Source organism: Dermatophagoides pteronyssinus, unplaced genomic scaffold (genome assembly GCF_027571235.1).
Source record: "Dermatophagoides pteronyssinus isolate colony J.1.1.1.1 unplaced genomic scaffold, Derpt_VIB-CSIC_2022.12 sq0004, whole genome shotgun sequence".
NCBI classification, from domain to species: Eukaryota; Metazoa; Arthropoda; class Arachnida; order Sarcoptiformes; family Pyroglyphidae; genus Dermatophagoides; species Dermatophagoides pteronyssinus.
This window is the reverse complement of record NW_027461528.1, coordinates 3,125,503-3,138,327: the sequence shown is the minus strand read 5'-3', so window position 1 is coordinate 3,138,327 and position 12,825 is coordinate 3,125,503. Positions and strand designations below refer to the sequence as shown.

The following is a 12,825-nucleotide window of genomic DNA, read 5'->3' as shown; positions in this document are numbered from 1 at the left end:
TTTTTTGGATATATTTTTTTTTTTGTTGTTTGTTTATATTTGCTGTTTGTTGTTGTCAACCTAATCAGAAAAAAAAAATTAAAACTAAAAAAAATTCAGATCGGCCATCTACCTGCGCATCATTCAATGATGATAATATTCAGTGATGGTAAATAGTAGTAGTAGTGGTTACAAATGGTCATTTTTTTAAAGAAAAAACAACAAACAAACAAAATTTATTCCCGCTTTTAAAAAGAAATGATGTTTTGAAATTAAAAAATTGCGACCCTCACCTTTTATTGCATGCAAAAATGATGTTTGATAGTGGAGGGGTAGGAGAAAGGGGGAGGGTGAAGAAAAAATAAATAAATTTTCAGAATTGCTGCAACACAGACATATGAACTGAAATGAACTGTCTGGTCTAAACACATCGACCAACCAACCAACCAACCAGATCTATATATTTTGTTGATTGGTGGATGTTTGTTGTTGTTTGTTTGCATGTATGAATAGTTGCTTTAGCGCGTCCTGTCCTCCCTCCTCTCCACAGCAACAACCGACAATAATAATGAACCTACTCCCCATACCCAAAAAAAAAAAAATTCGATGCAGCAAAACAAAAAAAAAAAAGGTAGCGGTAGATATTATCTTTTACAAAAATGGATATGATACTTGCGCCTTTTTTTTATTTTCAAACCAAAAAAAAAAAAAATTATCAAAATTCTGGTTTTTTTTTTTGGTTAGTTTTTCTTCATTCAACGAAAAAAAAATCGATTTCAAAATAACGTCATAAACAAAAAATTATCTAAGAAGAGGGTGATTGCTGTTGGTGGTGGTGGAGAATTGGAGGAAAAAAACCAGTCGAACCAGCAACAATTTTTTTTGTTGTTGTTGTTGATTGGTGGATGATGGCTGAGGGGGGAAAACAAAACGAAAAAGAATCAACCGAAGCTAAGAATTGTTTTTTTTCATATTCAATCACTGCATCCAATGAATATAAGATTTCGATGATGATGATCATCATCATCTTAATCCAGACAGCAACAATAAACAACAACAACTTGAAATTGCAATGAAAAATCACCTTGCTTGCTTTATGATTGTTTGTTTGTTTGTTGTTATCCAAAAAAAAAAAAAAAAAAAAAACGCGACGGAATATTTTATCCAAGTTCGTTCGCCTTGATTTTTTTTTTTGTTGTTTGATTCGATTCGTTTGCTCATCTTCATCAGAGAGTTCAGCTTTCGTCTTCAGGAGGCAGTTAATGTATGGGGGGAGGAAATGTTGAATAACAAGAAGGGGATGATAGTGGTGGCAACCAGTGTTGTTGTTGTTGTTGTTGTTTTGGTTTTGGTTGTTGGTTGGTTGTTGGGTAATCTTTCATTCATATCATTGCATAACACACTATGCATATTTACCCAAAAAAAAGATGATTTTTTTTTTTTTTAGTGTGAATGATCCTCAAATAAATAATAATGAATGATGATGATTATGACTAGTATGGCCACCTTGTGTCGAAATAGTGTAACTATTTTGAGGATTTTTTGTTTCGAACATTCGAAAACAAAAAAGACAGGTGAAAATAGATACCCGAAAATGATAATGATGAATTGGTGGTCAATTTAAATCAGGATCACCATTGTTTGATGGCAAGTATCGTTAATGATAATGATGATATGACCACCAGAAACATTGGTAAATCGTAAACACACAATGGATGTTCGCAAGAATCTTTCTTTGCAAAAAAAAGGGGTGAGCAACCAAGAAAACATCAAGATCATTAAATCAATAATAACTATATCCATTAATCTTTCTTCAGAAAAAAAGGATCATTTTTTTCATCATCAAAGGTGATTACGTTCACTGACCATCATCACCGATGTCGATGATGATGATGATGATTTTGGATCATTGTTAATGATGTTAATGATGATGATGAACAAAAATAGACAAAAAAAAATTAATGATGATTTTAACAATGAAACAATAGCCATTAATATTGATTTTCGTTGATTTAACCCAAACAAAAAAAAATCAATCAATCAATCGATTGATCGATTTTTTTCCATTGAAACAAAAAAAAGGAATCAAATTTTTCCATTTCGGCTCAGGAAAAACAATCGAATATGTGATGAACGAAATAATCGATTATTGTTTTTTTTTCGTTCGAATCAAAACAATCGAATCGAATCCGGTTCAAAAGAATCGATTGTTTCAATGTCAACAACATCGAAGAAACAAAATCCGCATCACGAGATGTTTTTCAGCCAAAAATTCAATTTTTTTTTGATTGATGATTTATATGAAACATAATATCCGACTGACCAGAGACACACAGACAGGAAAAAAGCAGATGTACACTGTTTTCTGTTTGTTTGTTTGTTTGTTTGTTTGTTTTTTGTTCGATACCTACCAAAAAAACATTCAATCAATCAATCAATAATCGATTGATTGATTGTTTTTTTTTGTTTGACCAAATTATAATTAACCCAAGTGCAGATGTTTCAGTTTTTTTTCTGGTGATCCTCCCTCAACCACGGTTTCTAGTTGACCACATTTTTTTAAAAATTCAAATAAATTCATTAAGTTTTTACCTTGTTTTTCCATAGGTAATTTCAAAGGTAAACACATTCATCGTTGATGATAATAAGGGCGAGTTCCACGATCCAAAATGATAATCACGACGACCTATTTGACCTGTGCCGATGCTAATTTGATGGCAACTAAATAGAAAGGTCAAAGTACAAATTATCATTATCATAATTGACAATCATTTTCGTTCGTTTGTTTGAAAAAACTTCGGAAAAAAATAACTTTTTGATGATAATCATCATTTTGATAATTATAACAAACGTAAACGTAAATGCGTAAACGTAAACAAACAAAGTGTGGATTGATGGTGGCGATGAAAGTTTTTTTTTTATATTATGGTTAATGGGAAAAGAAAAACACTCCTCCCACACTCATTTTGTGAAACCAAAGAAAGCCAAGAGCCAGATGATGATGCTTGATCATCAACTAAATGATATGGTCATTATAATTTTTTGCTGAAAATCTAATATGCAAAATACTTATCATTATCATTATTTTTGTTTTCGGTAATTAAACCGACTTTGGTGGTCTTTTTTTTCAATGTTTTGAAATTGGCTTTTGAAATTGACAATTTTTTTTCTGTTTTGTTGACATTTGAGGATGTACAACGATATATCGCGATACAATCGAAAACAATCGATTGTTTTCGATTGTGCACTCGAAAAGATTCAAATTCTTCCTGATCATCATCATTGAGCCAAAACAAGCAACAAAAACAACAAAATTCATAAATCATTTGGAAAGCGGAAAAAAACAACAACAAATATTCATCCATCCATTTGGTACATTGTATCTTTTTTTTATCAACAACAACAATGAAAAAAAATATCTTAATTCAAACCGTATTCACTTTGTTGTTGTTGTTTGTTTGTTTGTTTGTTTTCCTTCAAACCAAACCAACCATCAAGCCAAATGGAAAGAGAGAGAGAGAAAAAAAAGTGAATAATTATCTTGGCGCTTAAGGGCTCCAATCACAAACACAAACAAACATACAGGTATGAAGAAAAAAAATGCACTTGAATAATGGTAAGCACCTTTTTTTTCCATTGTTATTCCATTTATATTTGTTGTTGTTGTCACACAGATCATTTGCTACCTGTAATATCAATATAAATTTTGTTTTGTTTCATAAGAAAATCAGGTAGGCAGGTAGGTAAGAATATCCATCATCATCAACGTTGTAAGACCGGTAGCTAAGAACAAAATCATAAATCAAAAAATCTTTTTCGTTGTATCTTTTTTTTTAAAAAATTTGGCCATGATGATGATCATCGACATAATTAATAATCTTTGAAATGAGTAAATTTTAGTCGTTTCGTGGTCAATGTTGACGATGTTTGTTTGTTTGTTTTTGTTTTTCTTTACGTTTTTTCCTCATTGCAACAACAGAAAAAACAATCAAATGAATTTGTTGTTGTTGTTGTCAAGTTTTTCAGCGATGATGATGATGAATTCCATTTCAGAATCGTGCCTGAATCGATTGGTTTTCTTCATTTTTCCATTTTCGTTGAAATCACGATTGAAAATTTGCCACTTTCTTTGCTTTGCTTTGATGGGAAAAAAAGAACCAGAATCGAAATTAATTTTTCATTTTTTTAAGTTGATTTTTTTTACCTGATTTTTAACTTTTTTTTGCTTCTGCTGCTTATCATAATTTAATTTATGATCCTTATGATGATTATCTGGAAGAAAAAATCATCAAAAAAGGATTCTTTTTTTCTTTTTTTTTTTTTGAAAAGCGAGAAAAAATGGGTAGCACCATCTGATCGAATGTTGATTATCAATCTCGTTTAACACCCACCCACACACTTGCTCGAACAACTTGATAATTTTCATTGGATTTTTTTCAAATAAATTTTCAATTTGGTCAAACGTTTCTTTCAAGTGATTTATTTTTCTCAATTTCAAATAAATCTATCAATAGAGAGAAACTTTCCGGAAAGAAAAAAAAATGAATCACAAGAATATCATCATCGGTAGTAGTAAATAAATGGGATTATATTTTTTGTCTAAAAATAAAATAAAAAACCAAACAGCCAAATCTAAATAAATCACGTCACTTTGCCCACACACATATGGAGTATGTATATATGGATGTTTACGTAATAAATTTTTTCGGGTTTTTTGGTGACAAAGTTAAACGCAGAAAAAAAGGCGAGTGAAAAACGAACGAAAAAATCTCAAAAATCCACGATCCAATTAAAATTAATTATCAACAACAGAATAGTGGTGGTGGTGGTGTAATAATCTTCAACCAAAACAAAATATGATGATGCCTAAATATGTTTTTGGTGGATTGGATTTCCGATCCACAGTGGAAAAAATGAATGTGGGGGCTTCTTCTCTTTTTTGACATGTTTGGATAAGTTTTTGAAAAACTTTTCGTGAAAACAAAAAAAACTTTCCAAAAAACCACACACACTATATAGAGCAAACATTCACCAAACTAAATTGTCGTTTTCAATAAAAATTAATTATTTTTTTTTTTCAAGAGCGAAAAAAATTATGAAAAACTTTACTAAACTGATTCATTCAATTTCGGTTTTTCGGTCGGGATCCATTATCCTTAATAACCGATAATAATTTTTCGGTTTTCTTTCCCCTCCCACCCGGTCGAAAAAAATTAATAATAACCGGCGATTTTCTTTGTTGATTTTTTTTGGGGGGGGGTGGAATCTCGGGATATAATTTACTACTGTTGCTGCTGCAACTTAAAACGGGTAATTCCAATTTTGGTATTTTCTCCTGGTTATTTTGTTTGGTTTCTCTCACTACATAAAATTCTCACTACATATGAAAATCTATTTTTAACCAAAGAAATTCTCGATTTCTTTTCTTCTGTTTTTCAAGAAAAAAAAGAAAAATCTCCAGGATTGCATCTGGTCGATCTGTCATGGATCGGTTAGTTTTTTTTTCGTTTCATTTTATTTAACCCCCCCCCCAGAAAAAAAAAAGAAAGAAAGAATCATGTGACAACGTCATGTCAAGAGATTTTTTTTTTGTCAAATTTAGTCAGTTTTTGTTTGTTTGTTTTGTTTACTGCTGATCACTGTGGTTGTGTTATAAATCACTGAAATTTATAACCGAAAAAAAACCAGAGAAAAAAAATTATATGAACTAAGCGAATGATGAATGAAATGAAATGAAACCCCCCCAAAAAAATCGGTTTTCCGGAAATTTTCTCTCCATTATTCCCGGGAAATATTTCTTTCAATTATCACGTGATCAAAAAAAAATAAAGCAAATTAAACAAACAAAAAAAGGGGTTGGTCATGTAATTGATTTCAACGACAAAACTGGGCGCCCATCATTTGTTGTTGAATATGACGCCCGCGTTTTTCACTACTTTTTTTTCCTGAAATATGCTCGAAGTGTGTGTGTGCTTCGAATAAAAAAGTCATCATTCATTCAGATAGCTTTCCCCTTTTTTAAAAAAAAATATTTTTTTTTTGCTTTCCCCCCTCTTTTTTCAAAAGAATTAACACTATATTGGATTTCAGTGTGTGTGTGTGGTACAATGCGTAGGCGTCTCTTTCCTCATCAATTTTTTTTTCAATTTCAAGAATCATTAAAGAGGACAATTTTTCGCTGTTGTTGATTTTGATTGATTTTTGTTCAAACGGTCGATTGTTTATGTGTTGATCGGATGATTGAAAATTGTTTTTTTTTTATTTTCATTTAAATCAATTAAACAAACAAAACAAAACAGAAAACAAAACAACCGACACCTGAATGAGACAAAATGATCATTAAATGGCTAATGATTGAAAATTTGATTGAAAAACAAAAAAAAAGAAATTTCTGATTAACAGATTTCCTCGGGAATTTTTGAATTTTAATGAATTGAAATTTGAATGATCAGGTGGGCTTAATGATGATGATGATGATGATAAAAACAAACAAAAATTTTTCAATCAATTTTTGTGAAAACCAAAACCAAAACCAAAAAATCGATTCAAATGTCATTGACCATTCGTTGATCGCCTGACTGAAAAATAATTGTCAGCCATTTCAGTCCCGATTGATTGGAGGCTTTTTTTGCAGAAAACAAAGCTTATTTGCCTAATGATAATTATCATAATTTTTTTTTTTTTTTTTTTTGCTTTGTTTACCTCCTGAACGTTTAATGTTTTTTGTTTTTGCTTATTGAAGAATATTATGAGAACAAAAAAAAAGAAGATTAAAACACATTCTTATCTAATGAACGAACGAACGAATCCAGATCAGGTGAGTAAGAAAATAGTTTGCCATTGTTGTTTTCCATTTGTGAAATGTAAATTTTCATTTCGAATCGAATACCAATTTGATGAATGAATGAATGATGAATGATGGATGATCACGCAAATGTTGATCATTTAAATAAATTAAAGTTTTCACAGATGATTGACAAGCAATTGTCTCTCTCTCCCTCTCCCTAACTACCAAATTAATTGACCGATTAATTAGTTTAATTAAATCAAAACAAAACAAAACGAAATTCCAAAGAATCCAATAAATCAAACTTGTTTTCATTCTGATTCATTCATTTCGTTGTCATTCAGGACATTCACACTTTTATTTTAAAGGAAAATCATTTTGTCAAAAATCAAAAATCAAAAATTGCTGCTGCTGCTGTCACCAGGAATTTTTCCTAATGCTGCTGCAGTGGATTCCCATCATTCAATGAATTTTTCCAACCATTTAAACGATGTGATTTTAAAATGTTGATGAGGATGATGAATAGACATTATGACAACTTTTATGAGGTTTTTTTCGTTGATGCTCATCATCGAAGTAGAGATTTTTTCTTTTTTTTTCGTCGAAAAGTTTCAAATTTCAATGTAAGTGAGAGTTGAAATAGAAAACCTGAACATTTTTCGAAAAATGTATCCAATGATGATGATGTTGATGTCATGTTAGAGCAGAAACGCGAGCCAAATGTCATTCAATCAAGTGATGTGATAGTTAGAGAGAGAGAGAGAGAGAGAGAGAGATGTCAAGTGTTGGGAAATTTTCCATAAAATGATGAGAAAAATGCATATGGAAATTTTCGAAAATGTCCATAATGAAAAACAAAGAAGGAAAAGCGTTTTTGGTTGTTGGTTGGTTGACATATTTATCCAAAATAATAATAAAAATTCATGATAATCAGCATCTTCCTGAGGAAAAAAAAATTTCCGAAAACTTTCCCAAAAATCAATTTATCATTCAAAAATGACCTGTTGAACACAATTTAATTTTTCTGGTTTCAATTTCTCCCCAAAAAAAAAAATAAAAAATTTTTCTTCAATTATTCAATGATTAATTACAGGCTTGGCACTCAATATGTGTTTTTTTAACCCTGAAGAATTCTTTTGGGCTGTCAACCAACTAGCCAAACAAAACCCAAAGAAACAGAAAAAAAACCAAAGTCATTTTTCAATTGTTTTATTTGGTCGATAAACAAAAACAAAAAAATCCACTAAAAAAGAACCAGATATTAAAAACACACAGAGAAAAAAATTGCTTGTCATCATCATCATCATCATCGACATCGACAACATCGACATCGATAGAAATCTGATCTAATAATAAACTGTCTCTCTCTCTCTCTCTCTCTCTCTCTCTCTCTCTCTCTCTCTCTCCCTGTCTAAATATCGATGACCACCACCATCTGGATAACCATTTTTTTTCTTTTTTTTTTTGGGTAAATCATATTTCTTTCTTTCTTTTGGCGAATGGAAAAATATCTATTAAAAAAAAATGATCAGATTATGAAATATTTGATGTTGGTGGTGGTGGCTATTATTTATTTTTCATCATCATCATCATCACATGTCACACAGCCAAAATCAATTTCAATCACAAACATCAACAACAACAACTATGCGAAGAAAATTGGCCCGAACAAATATGTCATGGATCAAATTGGGAAAAAAAACAAAATTTTTTATTAATAAAAAAAAATCCAATTCGCCCCTATGTATCATAGTCATATCAAAGTCAGAGTTTTTTTCAAACTTCAATGATGGTGTTGGTGACGATAATTAAAAAAAAGAAAAAAAAGAATCAATAAAAAACAAACAACATTTATCTCGTTTCTTGTGAATATTTTTTTCTTCGAAACAAAAAAACAACAAAAATCATATTCATCATAATGAACATTTTATCTTATCTTATCTAACAATAAACAAACGAGAATTTGAAGAGAAAAAATTGTCAGAAGAAGAAGAAGAAGAAGAAGAAGAAGTAAAACACTGTAGTTAAATGTCTTTATTAACGAAATCTTTTTTTCATCAAATTTAAATTCATAAGAGCGAGGGAGAGAGGGAGAGATTCATTACATCATCATTATCAGTCAGGAAAACAAAAAATAGGCACCGGCCGGTTGTTAGGTCGGCTGACAATGTCAAAATTCAAAATTTTTTTGTTGTTGTTTTTGTCGCTTGGTCATGTGTTTCATATACAAAAAAAAAATTAAGACAAAATCATTAAACAAACAAAGGAAACAAAAAAAACTCTTAAGTCATTTGAAAATGGAAATAATTAACAACAGAAACGAAAAGATTTAAAAAAAAAAATGATAAGAATTTTTTTTTTTTTGTTTGTTGACAATCATTGAACCGATTTATTTTCTCATCATCTTTTGTTTTGTTTGTTTGTTTGCTTCAAAATTTGATTAATAAATAAAAAAAAAAATGAATGACACTTTTTTGCAGATTCTTTATCATTATCTCTCTCTCTCTCTCTCTCTCTCCCTCATACCTTTAATGACCAAAATCTTCATCATCATCATCATGCTAATGGCGTGTTTAGACAAAACAAACAAAGATGCCTCACAGGTATTTCACTATTATTTTGATGATGAAATCTTTTTTTCTTTTTTTTTTTTTTTTTGAAATAAAAAAAAAATAATTACCTTCATCGGTATAACATTCATTGAACCGATTCACCCCATCAAAAAATGATGATGCTGTTGTTGTTGTTTTTGTTGATGATGAATCAGTTAATTACCGGGCAAGATTTTTTATCTAATCTTATCGGGTATATTTCTGGGCAATTTTTTTTCGAGAAAAATAAAGAAATTCATCAGAATTTTTCGTTGTTTTGTTTTGTTTACAAAAAACAAAAACATCATTACAATTCAAGTGGTTTTGAACTTTGAATTTTCGGGTGTTTCAAGTGACATTCAATTCAATTCAATTGTTGTTTTGTGTAATCATCAATCATTTTTAAAGCTGATTTGATTTGAAAATTCAATTATTGTGCCACCACTGAAAAACGCTTTTTCCACGGAATTTCACTTGAATTTTTTGAATAATTTTTTCCTCCTGATTTTTTTTTTTTTTGGGGGGGGGGAATCTATTAAAGTTTTTATTAGGAATTTTCTAATTTGCTTGCTTATCTGATACTTTTCCGCCCCTCGCATCCTTATTGTTTTTTTTTTCATTATTCCGAATCGAAACAATCGTTCTGTCAATTGGATAATGATGATGATCAAGACAAACATACTAAAATCATCAATTTGTGATGATATTAACAAACGACAAAACATGACAAACAAACATAATTATCATCAAGCTGTTGCTTGATTTGTTTTTTTTTGAAAAGAATCAAATGAAAAAAAAATTCTTGATTCTGGAATTCTTGTTGTCCATCAAACAGAGAGAGAGAGAGAGAGAGAGAGAGAGAGAGAGAGAGAGAGAGAGATTCTGTATCTTTTCATATTTGCAAAATGATAATCTTATCTTGTTTTTTGTTCAACAAAAAAACATTGCCGGCTTTTTTGTCTTTCATTTTGACTTATTACTTTTTGTTGTTGTTGTTGTTGAATGATAAACATTAACAACAACAACAAAAAGAATATAAAAATTCTTAAAAACAAATAGACCAAAAAAAAACATACACATATAACTGACATTATTCTTAACTTTCAAGTGTTTGCAAGCAAAATGAAATACAAAACAAAAACAAAAAACTTATGTTACTGTTTAAAACTTTGATTCATTTTGACTCATTTAGAATTTTGACTGTACAGCATCTTATTTGATCATCTTTCACTTATTCGCACACACACACACACACACACACAGACTTCTAAATCTACTGACAACCGAAAAAAAATGTTAAGAAATGATTAGACTTTTCTCTCTCTCTCTCTCTTCATCAAATGAATCTTTATACTTCTTTACTTCTGAATGAATTCCAAAAAAAAACACAGAGTGGAAAAAAATGAATGAAATGAAATTATACGAATGTCATTGACATTAACTTTGTTGTTGTTGTTGTTGTTGAATCTCTTCTTCAGTCAAATATTGAATGTTTTATTTTATTTTTTTCTGTTTGACTGAAATTTATATGGATGATAAAAATGAATGGATGCGGCAAGTGAGAGAGAGAAATTATTTTGAAAACGAAAATTTAAATTTTTTTTTCTTTCAAAAATTTCTTTCTCAAAACATGATTAGAATTTATCTGAGCAGAATAGGGATGATAACCAACTTTGACCCTATATATATCGGTCAATATGGATGTTGCAGAAAACAAACAAAAAAAAGTTTCACTGTTCAGTGTTAATGATGCTGTTAATGATGATGATAATTGTCGATCGATCGATCGATCGATTTGTATGGAATATGCTGCTGTTGTTGACTTTTGATTTTTTTTTACCGAAAATGTATCATTCAAGAATTCTTTCGGGTATTTAAAAAAACAAAAAACATTAACCAAAGCTAAACACGTTTGGAAAACCGAAAACATTTTCAAACGGTGAAAAATAGGCGAAAATTTTCTGAAAAACAACAACAAAAATTTCAATGGTCATTTATTATTGTTTGTTTCAGAGTGTTGTGTTTTCAAATAAATTTTTTCGTTTTTTTTTAAATCTTTCGAACTGGATTGTCCAATAAAAAACCAAAAAAAAACAAAACAGTAAATTCTGTAACAAGGAATAAATGGATGATGACAATGAAATAAGATGGATGAAAGAAAGATGGACGGCCTAATGGTTATCAACCAAGCACACACACGCATTGTGTGTTTTGTATTTGAAATTGATGATTTTTTTCGAAATTTTGAAACCAAAAAACGAAAACGAAAAACAAATTGCTAACCAGAGAATAATTATTTAATCGTTTTTTTGGTTAAATGTCTGATCTGGTCGATTGGTGGATCGGTTGGTTGGTTGGTTGGTGTGTGGTGATAATGGTCACTGAGAAAGAAGAAAAAGAAAAGACCGGCAAACAAAAACAAAAAAAGTCAGACGAAACGAAAAGAAAATTCAATCGATCGATCGATCCACAATAGATCAATGATGATGATGATGCTGGAAAATTCGAGCCATAGAGAGAGAGAGAGAGAGAGAGAGAGAGATGAGGTGATGATACTGGACACACACCAACAACATCAACAACAAAAACACCAAAATCTTGATGCGAATGGCGAGCTAGATTATAATCGAAACAGAATTGTAATTAACATTTGCAAAATGATGATGATAATGATAATGTTGTCTATTTCGGGGTTTAAAAAAATGTTCATTTTAACCCCGAGACAAAAAAAAACGAAAAACGAAAAACCTAATCTCATTCGGAATCTGAAAACAAACAAACAACAAAAATCGAGTTGATTAAGATGTTGCTGAAAACTCTTTCCTTCTTTGCTGAATAATTAACACTTTTAATTCTTGAATTCAAATTTTGTTGAATGAAATTGAATTGAATGAATGATGACCGGCAACAAATCGTAATCGTCTTTTGTTGTTGTTGTTGTTGCTTTTCATTCTGAATGTGGATCAATTTTTGTTGTTGTTGTTTGATCATCATTATAGGAATCTTTGCAGATGATGGTGATGAGAACTGAAAGCTGATCAAAAACCTACGCGCCTTCACAGAATTGAAAGAATCTTATCAAATTTACTAAATCTTCTTTGATGATTCGAATGTTCTCCTTACATTTTTATCAATATCATCATCCTTTGATCATTTGAAAAAAAAGCCGATCATAAACTGATTTTTTTATAAATGAATTGGAACAAACAGAAACAGAAACAGAAACAAACACTGATTGATATCATCAATGATCGCCTACAGAATCTTTTCTCACCATCATCATTGGTTGATTGATTGATTGATTAAACATGGTTTATAAGCAAACAACAACAACAACAAAATCAAAGAAATAAACAAAATCGACGACGATGATCATTATATAATAATAATTATTAAAACTTTAAGATTACCTCCTACACACACACACACACACACAGACAAAATTAAAAATGGATATCATCATCATCA

At 30.2% G+C, this 12,825-nt stretch overlaps 1 long non-coding RNA gene across 2 annotated transcripts; it reads right to left on the bottom strand.

Annotated features, from left to right (window-relative positions):
* Window positions 1–1,115: 1,115 nt before the first annotated feature.
* LOC142644894 (uncharacterized) lies at window positions 1,116–10,430 on the bottom strand. Of its 2 annotated transcripts, none has more exons than XR_012846072.1 (3): window positions 9,447–10,430; window positions 4,184–4,251; window positions 1,116–4,116 (listed from the first exon to the last, which is right to left on the bottom strand). It is a non-coding gene; the product is annotated as an uncharacterized LOC142644894 (long non-coding RNA). The 2 variants fall into 2 exon arrangements; XR_012846071.1 differs by lacking the exon at window positions 9,447–10,430 and having other exon boundaries at window positions 1,116–2,520; window positions 2,572–4,116; window positions 4,184–6,325.
* Between the last annotated feature and the right edge of the window lie 2,395 nt (window positions 10,431–12,825).